Source organism: Rattus norvegicus, chromosome X (genome assembly GCF_036323735.1).
Source record: "Rattus norvegicus strain BN/NHsdMcwi chromosome X, GRCr8, whole genome shotgun sequence".
NCBI classification, from domain to species: Eukaryota; Metazoa; Chordata; class Mammalia; order Rodentia; family Muridae; genus Rattus; species Rattus norvegicus.
In genome coordinates this window covers 119,735,137-119,747,198 of record NC_086039.1, presented here as the reverse complement: position 1 = coordinate 119,747,198, position 12,062 = coordinate 119,735,137, and the positions used below count along the sequence as shown (strand labels likewise).

The following is a 12,062-nucleotide window of genomic DNA, read 5'->3' as shown; positions in this document are numbered from 1 at the left end:
GAGAATAGAGTTGAAAGATTCCAAGAATGAAAGGTAGTGACTGACTACAGAGAAAGTCTGTTTTCCAGACACAAGAAGACATTTCTACATGTGAAATCATAGTGACTATAACTATAGGCACAAGACCAGTACAAGATCAAGCCAAACAAATCCTAGCATGTAGGGCAAGAACTTTGGAAAATTCCACTTCTAGCTAACTAACTTTAACCACTTCCTTTTGGTCCCTATTTGAAGATGAAAAGTTATACATTTTTAGGGATATAGACCATGCATCTAATGACAACAGAACATGAATATACTGGGTTAAATGAGAAATGTCTCATATAGGCATTTGAACACTTTATCCTCCTTTGGTGCTGGTTTTTGGGAAGGTATAGTTAAAAGTTTATGGTGATACCTTAAGAATTATGTTATTACAGGCAGGCTTTGGGTATATATAGCTTAGCTCGACTACCAATTTAGTTCCTAACTTTGTGCTTGTAAAAGAAGAGAGCTCTCTGCTTTCTCCTCATTATACTCTTCCTGACTTTTGCTAGCATATAACCCTACCTTGATGGAAACTTTTCCATCTGAGAGCATACTCCCAAATAAACTATTCCTTCTGTAAGATGCCTTGGTCATGGTATTTTATCATAGCACCTGGAAAGTAACTAATTCAATGTACTTCATGGGTTTAACAGAAAGGACACATAAAACATGAAGGGGATAGTTACTGCTACAGGAACAGAAAAGGATTTAGAAGGGAGAAAATAGTGAGGGGATTTTTTCACCTAAACACACATAAGTAAAGAATAAGGAAACTAGGTAAATTTGTTCTGTAGAAGTTAGGGTTCTGATTGGATTCAAGGCCCACTACATAGCTGAGGACTGATGTTCCATAATGGAAATTTTGACCAAAATCATATAGCTAAGGAGGTCATAGAACGTATGGGAGAACCTAGTACTATTATTTTTAGGTAGATGGATAAAGTATCAATCAATCCAGACATAGAAAAATCACACATATTTGGGCAATATTTAGCTGTGATAAAATATAATTCTATCATCTGAAGCAAAATAGACATAATTAGAAAATAATATGTGATTTTAAATAAGAGACATAAATAAGTGCATTCATTTGATCTAATATGTAAATTAAAGGGTAAAGTTTTAATTAAATTGTGCATGTTCATTTGCTTATGCCTTATATGGTATATAGGTATTTATGTACCTACTTAATAGTGTGATTTCTTAAGACTTTTCCAGATATTCTTGGTTTATCTTACCCTCTTCCCTCTTTCTTCTATATACTTCTCTCTTTGTAATTAGAACCTGAATCTCCAAAGTGTCTCCAGATAATATTATGATGACAGTCATTCATGAGTCATCAATGTCTATGTTGAAACCTACAGTCCTTGTTGCTTCTGAAGAGATTTCTAATGTCAAGGATCCCTGAAGCCAGCAGAATCTACACTGAAGTTCACAATCAATATTGCAATGTCAGGTCATTTTGAGAGCTACATGTTCTGAGATATGTTTTGTCGGGGTCATATATATACTAGCAACAGACAACAGTGTATACTCATGATACTTCAGACCTCCAGCAGCCATGATGTCATTGATCTCCACTGCCTCATGGGAGCCCATTAATATGAGTGTCTTCAACTTCAAGTAAAATCATTACAGATATCAGTTATCCATGATCCTTCCCAACTCATGAGAAGGGTTCTGCCAGCTGTAACCATCTTTACGTCATGTTGTATCTTGTCACTAGACAAGAGGTTTCTGTATGTGGGCATACCAGCTATCTGAAATTATCTTATTGTCTGTGATATTTCTGGTGACAGACACCATGGTGTATCCCTGATCCTTCCTGTGACTTTGGATCAGTTGATAACATGAGAAAGACAAGCATCCAAAGAAAACATATTGACATTACTCATGTACAATGCCAGTGGTAAGTATGTTCAGATCCACAGCCAGCATTGTCCTGGAAGTGCTCTCTGATGTCTGAGATCCCAATGCCAGAAGAATCTATGATAAAGATCATTGTCAGTAGTGCTGCCTACTGTCATAATGAGGTAAGTACTGTGTTTTGCTACTGAAGATACCATTGATGCCAATGATCCTACCTGCAACCTGAAGCTATGTTAAGGTCAGTGCTGCTTGAAGTGACCAGCCATCCAGATGGAGTTCACTGTTAATATTGCTGAAGGAGATCCTGATGATGGCTATGATCTACATTGCTTCTGGAGAACCTGCTGAATTCCAAGGCCCATACTGACACCCAAGGTCATTTTGAGGTAAGTGTTCTGAGCTGTCACTAGAGAAAGATTGATGGCTGAGGTTCTATCATTACAGGAAATTCAGTTGAAGTTTCTGATGTATGCATGTATCCCCGGATATTAATCATGATACAGCAATCCTACCTGTAATATGAAGTTCTGTTGATGTCAATGATGTATTCTGTGACCAGCAATCATGAAGGAGTACATTATTCCTATTGGTGATGGAGACTCTGTTGATGGCTAAGGTCTTTGTTGCTGTTCAAGCATCTGATAAATTCCAAGGTCCTTACTGATTCCTGAATTCATATTGGAGTAATTATTCATAGCTGGCACTGGAGATCAAATTGATGGCTGAGATGCTACCTGTTACAGGAAATTCTATTATTCCTAGTGCATGCAAATACCTCCAGATGTTACATATGCAATGTGCTTTGATGTTTATGACAATATCTGGAACCTAAAGCAATATAGATGTAAATGCTGCATGATATAAACTGCAATCATGGTGGAGTCCATTATTCCTATTGTTGATGGAGACCCAAGGTAAGGCTATGATCTGTGTTGCTGCTTGAGATTCCAGTGAAATTGGCAGTCTATACTGATGCCCAAGGTCATATTGAGATAAATTTTTTGAGCTGACACTAGAGGTTCAATTGATTTCTGAGATCAAACTTTCCACAGGAAATTCTGTTGATGTCCAGTACATTCATGTAGCATACATAGTCAACTATGGAATGTACCATGAAAAGAGATAGTATTATGAAAAATCTATCTTGCCACATCTATCTTGTCAATGGAGAAGAGGTGCATGACCATAATATATTATGCCCTCTGAGTCAACCCTGAAATAATTATTGTATACTCGGCAACAGACATCATGGACTTGTTCAAGTTCCATGTAGACATTGGCAACCTTGTCAGTGAACCCTGCTTCTACTGGGAATACTGTGGGCTCTGAGGGGTTGTCTTAATTAGATTTCTATTGTTGTGACAAACACGATGATCAAAGTGACCTGGGCATGCAGGGTACATCATTTCGCTTACATTTCTAGGTCATCGAGGGAGGTCATCTTGAATAACAATAATCAAAAGTGCCTGCAGCAATTATGATGATGTCAACCCATCATTTCTCCAGAAGTCATGTTAAAATCCATAGTACATGATGCTTCTGAGATTTTTAGTATCAAGTATCCCTGAGTCCAGCAGAGTCTGCAGAGATGTGAAACTTTAATAGTGTTTCCACAGGTCATTTTGAATTACAAGTTCTGAGATGTGTTATGTCGAGGTCACATATAGTTGCAACAGGCACCATTGTATGTCCATTATACTTTGTGCTTCAATCAGGCATGATGTCAATGATCCCTGCTGCCACATGGGACCACAAACTATGAGTGTCTCCAAATACCAATGGAAATTTACTTATGTCTATTATCCATGCTTCTGTCCAATTTAGGAAAAGTATTTTGTGAGCTCAACCATTTTGATTTCATAATACATCCTATCACTGGAGAGGTTTCTGGCTAAGGTTCTTCTGGTCATCAGAAACTGTCTGGGAGTGCATAATACTTAAGTTCATGATCGATGCTGCTACTTTTCACTTGATTAATGACATTGGTGATTACAACTCTCAAGGGAAATATATTAATGTCACTCATCTATAATATTATTTGCTACCATGTTGAGATCCAAAGTCAGTGTTTTCTTGGAAGTGCTCTCTGAAATGTGAATTCCTTGATACAGAAGAATCTCTTGTGAAGTTCATGATCAGTAGTGCTGCCCAAGGTAATAATGAGGTAAGTGCTGTGTGCTATTACAGGAGATGCATTTGATGCCTGTGACCCTACCTGAAATATGAAGCTATTCTGATGTCGGTGCTGCTGCTGTGACCAGCAATCACTATAGAGTGATTCTTATTACTGATTAAAACCCTGTTGATTGCTATGACCTATTTTTCTTCTGGAGAACTGCCTGAATTCCAAGGTCATACTGACAACTGATGTCATATTGAGGTAAGTGTTCTGAGCAGGCACTGGAGAAAAGATTGATGGCTGATATCCTAAGTGTCACAAGAAATTCTGTTGATGTTCCTGAGGCATGCATGTAGTTCCCGGTGTCTTTCATGGAGTATATTTTGATACCTGTGATCCTACCTCTAACAAGATGCTATGTAGATGTCAGTGATGCATTCTGTGACCAGCAATCATGAAGAAGTCTATTATTCCTATTGATGATGGAGACCCTGGAATTGCTAAGATCTGTCTTTCTGCCTGAGAATCTGATAAATTCCAAGGTCCTTACTGATGCCTGCAGGCATATTGAGGTAAGTGTTCTTAGTTGGCCCTGGATAGCATATTGATGTCTTAGATCCTACCTGCCACAGGAAATTCAGATGATGTCATAGGTGCATACATGTAGCCCCTGCTGTCAATCATGTAGTATATAAAATCTCTACCTCCCCCATAAGTGGAAGTGATGTCTAATATCTATTCTGCCACTGGAGATGGGGTTTATAAACACAATTTCTTTGGCTCTCTGAATTGTTGCTGATGTTACTGATATATACATGGCAAGAGACTCCACAGTATTGCCCATCATCCATAGTGTCTGGAAAAGTTGTCAGCGATCTCTGATTTCACTGGGAACCATGTCAATATCACTAATCCAAAGTGCCTGCAGAAACTTTGATGATTGGAATCATCCATCCTGTACCATAGCTATGTTGAAAGCAATAGAATATATCACTTCTGGAGACATGGTTAATGTAAAGGGCACCTGAGACCATCAGTGTAAGGTGAAGTTCAAGTTCAATAGTGCTGCCCATGGTAATTTTGAGTTATATTTGCTGACATGCGCTGAGAGCATATCAATTTCAGCAGTCATGTTTAAACACATAGTCCATGATGCTTCTTAGGCTATTTTTTATTTTTTTTTCTTTTTTTGGAGCTGGGGACCGAACCCAGGGCCTTGTGCTTGCTAGGCAAGCACTCTAACACTGAGCTAAATCCCCAACCCCACTTAGGCTATTTTTAATGTAAAGCATCCCTGTGGCTAGCAGATTCTAAGGTAAAGTTTTAGGTAAATACTGCTGCCTCAGGTAAGGTTGAGTCACATGTTTTGAGATATATTATGGTGAGTTCATATATAGTGTGACAACAGACACAGTTGTCTGTCATATATACTTCAGTCCTCCAGCAGCCAGGTCAGTGATCCATGCTGCCTCTTGGGACCACATTAATATCACTGTTTCTTACTGCCAATGGAATTATTACTGATGTCAATTTTCCATGATTCTGCCCAATTCATTAGAAGGGTTCTGCCAGTTGTAGCCATTTTTATGTCATGTTGCATTCTGTCACTATACAAGAGGTGTCTGTACATGGTCCTGTCTGCTCTCTGAAACTGTTTTGATATCCCTGACAACAGATATACCATGATAAATTTCAGATTCCTATGCCAACAGTCAAACAGGCAGTGAGTAATCACTACTACCACTTTGGAACAAATTGATTATATCCATGATTCCAACTGCCAAGGAAAATATATTGATGTCACCCATTCATGCTGTCACTTGTATCCATATTGTGATCCATGACCAGCAGCTTTGAAGAGGCCTTGATGTCTGTGATAACTCAACCAGAAAGATCTGTTTTGAACTTCATTGTTAGTTCTGGTGCCTAAGGTCATAATGAGGCAAGTCGTGTGTGATCCAACTGAAGACATGTTTGATGCCAGTGCTCATATCTGCAACTGGAAGTTATGTTGATGTTAGTGCTGCATGCTGTAACCAGAAATCATAGTAGAGTCCAGTATTCCTATTGCTAGTGGAGACCCTTGTGATGGCTATGATCTGTGCTGCTTTTGGAGGACATGCTGAATTCCAAGGTCCATACTGACATGTGGGGTCATAGTTAGGTAAGTGTTCTTATCTAGCAGTTGAGATCAAATTGATTTATGAGATCCAACTTGCCATAGGAAATTCTCTTAATGTCCATGATGCATGCATGTAGCACCTACTATTAAGCATGAAATGGACAATATCCTTACTACCACCATATGTTCTAGTTTTGTCAATAATCTCTCCTTTCACTGCAGAATAGGTTTGTCTCCATAGTTTCTTCTCTTCCATGAATCAATGCTGATGGCACTGATATACACTTGGCAGCAGACACCATGGTATTGCCCAAGATAATTGTTGCCGATAACAAACTTATTATCAATGATCCTAGCTGCATGGGGAACCATGTTTATGTCACTAATGCACAGGGGTTGCAGGAACTTGGATTATGTAAATCATACATGCTGCCTCTAGTAGCCATGTTGAATCCATAGTCAGTGTTGCTGTTGAAGACATCGTGGATGTTAAGAATCCCCGAGATCATCAGAATCTACAATGAAGTTCAGTCAGTAGTGCTGTCTTGGATCATGTTGAGTTACATGTTCTAAGATATGATATGTTCAGGATATATATATATATATATATATATATATATATATATATAATCACTGTATGTTTATAATTCTACCTGCCTCTAGTAACCAATATGTCATTGATCCCTTATGACACTTGTGACCAGATTAATCTGATTTTCATTAATTGTCAGTGGAATCACTACTGATATCTATTATCTATGCTTCTGCAGAAAATCTAAGAAGTGTCTTTTCATTCATAAGTAATTTGATGTAATGATTCATTCCACAACTAGAAATGAAGTTTCTATATATGGTCATACCTGTCTTCTGAAAATATTTTCATATCCCTTGTACTTCCTGGTAATGGACACCATGTTATTTCACAGATCCCTGCTGCCATAGACAACCAGATCAGGAGTGATCCCTAATCCCACTTTGGACCAGATTGATGACATCTGTGGTTCCAACTACCAAGGAAAATACATTGACATTACTGATAATGACCCATGTTGGCACTGATAATAATGTTGATCTCCATAGTTTGTGTGTTCATTGAAAAGCTACATGATATTAAGAATCCCTGATACCATCACAATGTACAGTGAAGTTCAGTCAATAGTACTGTCTTTGATTATGTTGAGTTACATGTTCTGAGATATGTTATGTTGAGGATATATATTTACACCAGACACCACTGTATGTCCATGATATTTCAGGTTTTGAAGTCCATGGTATGAATTGCTGTCTAAAGTTATAATGAAGTAGATGTTGTATGCTGCTACTGGAGACATGTTTGATATCTGTGATCCTAACTGCAACCTGAATCTATGTTGATGGCAACACTGAACTAGGATGGACTCCAGGATTCCTAATGTGGATAAAGACTATGGTTATGGCTATGATCTCTGCTGCTATCTAAGACATTCGAAATTATAAGGTCTATACTGACACTTGAGGTCATATTGAGGCATGTATTCTGAGTTTGGCACTGGAGATCATATTGATATCTGAGATGCTACCTGCCACAGGAAACTCTGTTTATGTCCCTGAAGCATGCATGTATCCCCTGTTATGAACCATGAGTTCACTGATATACACATCATGGGAAGAGACACCATTGTATCTCTAAACTCTAATGCCACAAGCAGCCATGTTGTGATTCTTTCCCCACTTGGGACAACATTAATATGAGTGATTCCAACTGTCATTGGAATCTATACTGATGTCAGTGATGCATGCTTCTGTCACCTGTGAGAATGTTCTTTATGAGATTTGTACTCAAAGCCATAATAATTTTGAAGTCAATGACTCATCCTGACACTATAGATATGATTTCTTCTCATGGTCCTCCATGCCCTATGAAACTATCATAATGTCCCTGTACTCCATGGCAATAAACAACATAGTATACCCAAGACCCCTAATGCCACAGGCAACCAGGATTTAATGATCCCTACTGACACTTTGGAATAGAATGGACTAGAATAGTTGTCCTATTTGTTAAAAGAAATATATTGATTTTACTCATCCATTGTATCATTTATAACCACATTGAGATATATAGTCAGTGTTGTCTCTGAAGATATTCATGATGCCTGTGATCACTCTTGCCAGCATGTCAATTGTGAACTTCATGGTCAGAACTGCTGCCCAAGATTATAATGAGGTAAGTAGTGTGTATTGCTATTGAAAACCAGTTTTAAGTCTCTGGTGTGATTTAAAATACAAACCCATGTTACTGTCAGTGCTATATAATGGACTCAGGAAATGTAATGCCATCCATAGTTTCTATTTCCTAGGAAGAGCCATTTGATGACATGATCTGTGTTGTTGCATGAGAACAGGATGAATTCAAAGATCTATACTGATGTGCATATTGAGGTGAGTGTTGTCAGCTGGAACTGGGGATAAGGTGGGTGTCTGAGATCCTACCTGCCATAGGAAACTGTCCTGCTGTCTCTGACACATGCATATGTTTTCTTTTTATAGACCTTGCTATGAGTAATATCCTTGCTGCCACAAGAAGAAATTTGATGTGATTGATTCCTCCTGCCACTGGAGAAGAGATTTATGTCCATAATTTCTTCTGCCCTCTGAATCAACTCTGATGTCAGTGATACAACTGTCAGCAGACATCATACTATATAATCCATGATGTGAATAGGAAACATCATATTAGATATCTGTGCTGCCGGTTTGGATCAGGATGGTATCAATGATCCTAACTGCCAACAGAAAATAGTGATGCCACTCATCTATGCTTCTACCTGCAAATATAGTGATATCTATATCTGTTGTGCCTCTGAAGAGCTTGGAGATAACTGTTATCCATGGTGCTAGAAAAGTCTGTCTTGAACTACATGGTCAATAATACTGCCTAAGTCATGTTGACTTATGTGTACTGTGCTGCAACCAGAGATGAGTTTTATGACTGTGACCTGACTTGAGAACTGTATCAGTGTTGATGTCACGGCTACCTACTGACAACAGTAATCATGAGGATATTTATTGTTTCTATTAAGATACTGTAAAACACAGGAGTGTATGAAATGCCTATTATATGAGTGAAATCCCTGCTGTTGACTATATTATGAATAAGATCCTCAATGCAATCAATCAGAAGAACTAATCAAGATGTCATTGATCCGTCCTGACAATAGAGAAGATGTTTATGTTAATATTTTCTCTTGCCCTCTGAATATATACCAATATCCATGATATGGCCAGAAACAGATAACAGGGTATTGCCCAAGATGAATCCTGCCACAGGCAACCATGATTTCAGTGATCTCTGTTGCAAATGAGTAACATGTTAATATCACTAATTCAAGGTGCCACTATGTTGATGTCCATCATCAATGATGACACTGACAGCTATGTTGAATGCCATAGTTCATGTTGATTCTGAAGAGATTGTTAATATCAAGGAACCTTGTTGCTACCAGAGCCTATGGTGAAGTTCAGTCAATACTGCTAACTAAGCTTATGTTTAGTTAAACTTTCTGTGGTATGTTGAAGTCAGTGATAAATTGTGGCAACAGACACCATTGTATTCCCATGAATCTTGATGTGACTAGCAGCCATAGTGTCAGAGATCACTGGAGAAACATGTGACTACATTTATCTGAGTGATTCCAACTGTCACCAGAATCTATACTGATGTCAGTGATCCATTTTCTGCTGCCTGAGGCCATGTTACATATGAAATATGTGCTGCAAGATCTATCATTATGTATGAAATGTGTGCTGTTAAGAATCCACCCTGCCATTAGAAAAGAAGTTTCTGTCCATGGTCTGATCTGGCCTCTGAAACTGCATCAATGTTACAGATACCTCCTAGAAGAAAACCCCATGGTATATCCTATATCATCACTGTGGCCACTAGCCCACCAGCAAACACGATGATGCCCATTATTTCTATTGAGGTCCTACCTGCCACAGGAAACTATGGTGATGTCCCTGATGTATGACTGTAGCTGATCTGTAAAGCATGCCATGTATAAGATCCTAACTGCCCCCAGAATATCTAGTGTTATAAATGGTCCACCCTTGTAGATACTTGCCAACTGTAACTATTTTGATATCGAGGATCCATCCTGGAACTAGAGAAGAGGGTTTTTTTGTTTTGTTTTTTTTTTTTACATGATCTGTCCTTACAGTGAAACTATGATGTCAGTGACAACTCCATGGTAACAAACATTATGGTATATCCCTGATCGATGCTGCCAAAAGTTGCAGGATGTTAATGATTCCAGGTCCCACTGTGGATCAGGATGATTACATTAGCTATCCCACTTCTCGATGCAAGGAATGTTCATGTTAGTGCTACCTGTTGTCACCAGCAAACAAGATGATGTCCTTCATTGCTATTGAGATTCTACCTGCCACAGATAATTATGGAGAGGTCCCTGATGGATGTATTGATCCTTTGCTACAGACTATCACGTATACCACTACCAGAAGTGATATTTTTGTTAGTGATACTTCCTGTGACATAAGAAGTGATTTATGCCTATACACTCTTTCCCTCTGAGTATATACTGATGTTGTTGACATTCTTGGCAATATATATGATGGTATAGCCCAAGATCCATGCTGCCACAGGCAACTTTGTTGTCTGTGTTCCTTGCTGCCACTGGAAATTATACTAATATCACTAATCTAACCTGCCGTCAGAAATTCTGTTGATATCCATCATCCATGATGCCAACGGTACGTACCCAATTTACACATAGTCCAGTTGCTTCTGAAAGAATGTTAATATTAAGGAGTTCTTCAGGCACTAGTGTCTATTCTGAAGTTTATCATCAATATTGCTGCTTGAGGTCATGTTGTGAAGTGTTCTAAGATACGTTATATTGAAATCATTGATAAATTTTGGGAAAAGATGCCATTGTATGTCCACAATCCTTGATGCCAGGATCAGACAAGATGGCAGCATTCTCTGCTGTCAATCAGAATGTGAATTATTCTAATACAACCCAAATCTATGCTGATGTCAGCAATCCACACTTCTGCCATCTCATACCATATTATGTATGTGATGTGTGCTGCTGGCTGCAACCAATTTGATGCCAAAGATCTATCCTGCCACTAGAGTAGACATTTCTGGCTATGGTCTGATACATTCTCTGAAACTGTGTACATGTCAATGATACCTCCTGGCAACAAACCCTATGGTTTAAACCTGATGATGTCTGCTACTAGCCACTGTGATATTAGGGATTCATGCTGCCACTTTGGACCATATTGATTATATCATTGAACTCAATTGCAAAGGAAAATATCTTGATATCATGTAATACTGCTGCCTGTGGTAACCATGTTGATATCCCTAGTCAGTGTTTACTCTCAAGAACTTGGTGATATCTGTGAGCCCTATTGTCAGAAGAGTCTATCTTGAAGTGCATAAACAATACTGCTGCTTAGTTCTGAATGTTATCTGAGAAATATGTGTAATAATACTTGCAACTGGAATCTACAATGATATCAATACTGCCTGCTGTCACAAGCAAACAAGATTGTGTCCATAGATATTATTGAGATCCTACCTGCCATAAGAAACTATGATGATTTCCCAGATGCATGCATGTATGTAGCCCAAAATGTAGACCACATTAAATAAAACAGCCTTTTTGACACCAGATTTGCTATTGATGTCTATGGTCCATCCTTCCACTGGAGAAGAGGTTTATGTGCATGATCTTTTGTACTGCCTGGGTCTAGGATGATATCACTGATATAACTGGCAATAAATACTATGGAGTCTACACTGATGTCAGAGCTGCACTCTGATACATATGTGTGTGGGGGACCAGGTTCAGTCTGTGTATGCTAATTGGTTGATAGTTCAGTATCTGATAGCCTTAATGGTCCAAGTTAGTT

General features: G+C 38.5%; 1 long non-coding RNA gene across 3 annotated transcripts; it reads left to right on the top strand.

Annotated features, from left to right (window-relative positions):
- Window positions 1–1,294: 1,294 nt before the first annotated feature.
- Window positions 1,295–11,822, top strand: LOC103690894 (uncharacterized). Of its 3 annotated transcripts, none has more exons than XR_005498326.2 (7): window positions 1,295–2,810; window positions 3,721–4,587; window positions 5,712–6,179; window positions 7,394–7,614; window positions 8,292–8,343; window positions 8,477–8,558; window positions 8,667–11,822. It is a non-coding gene; the product is annotated as an uncharacterized LOC103690894 (long non-coding RNA). The 3 variants fall into 3 exon arrangements; XR_001842766.3 differs by having other exon boundaries at window positions 5,691–6,179; XR_005498327.2 differs by having other exon boundaries at window positions 5,691–6,179; window positions 8,463–8,558.
- The last annotated feature ends 240 nt before the right edge of the window (window positions 11,823–12,062 follow it).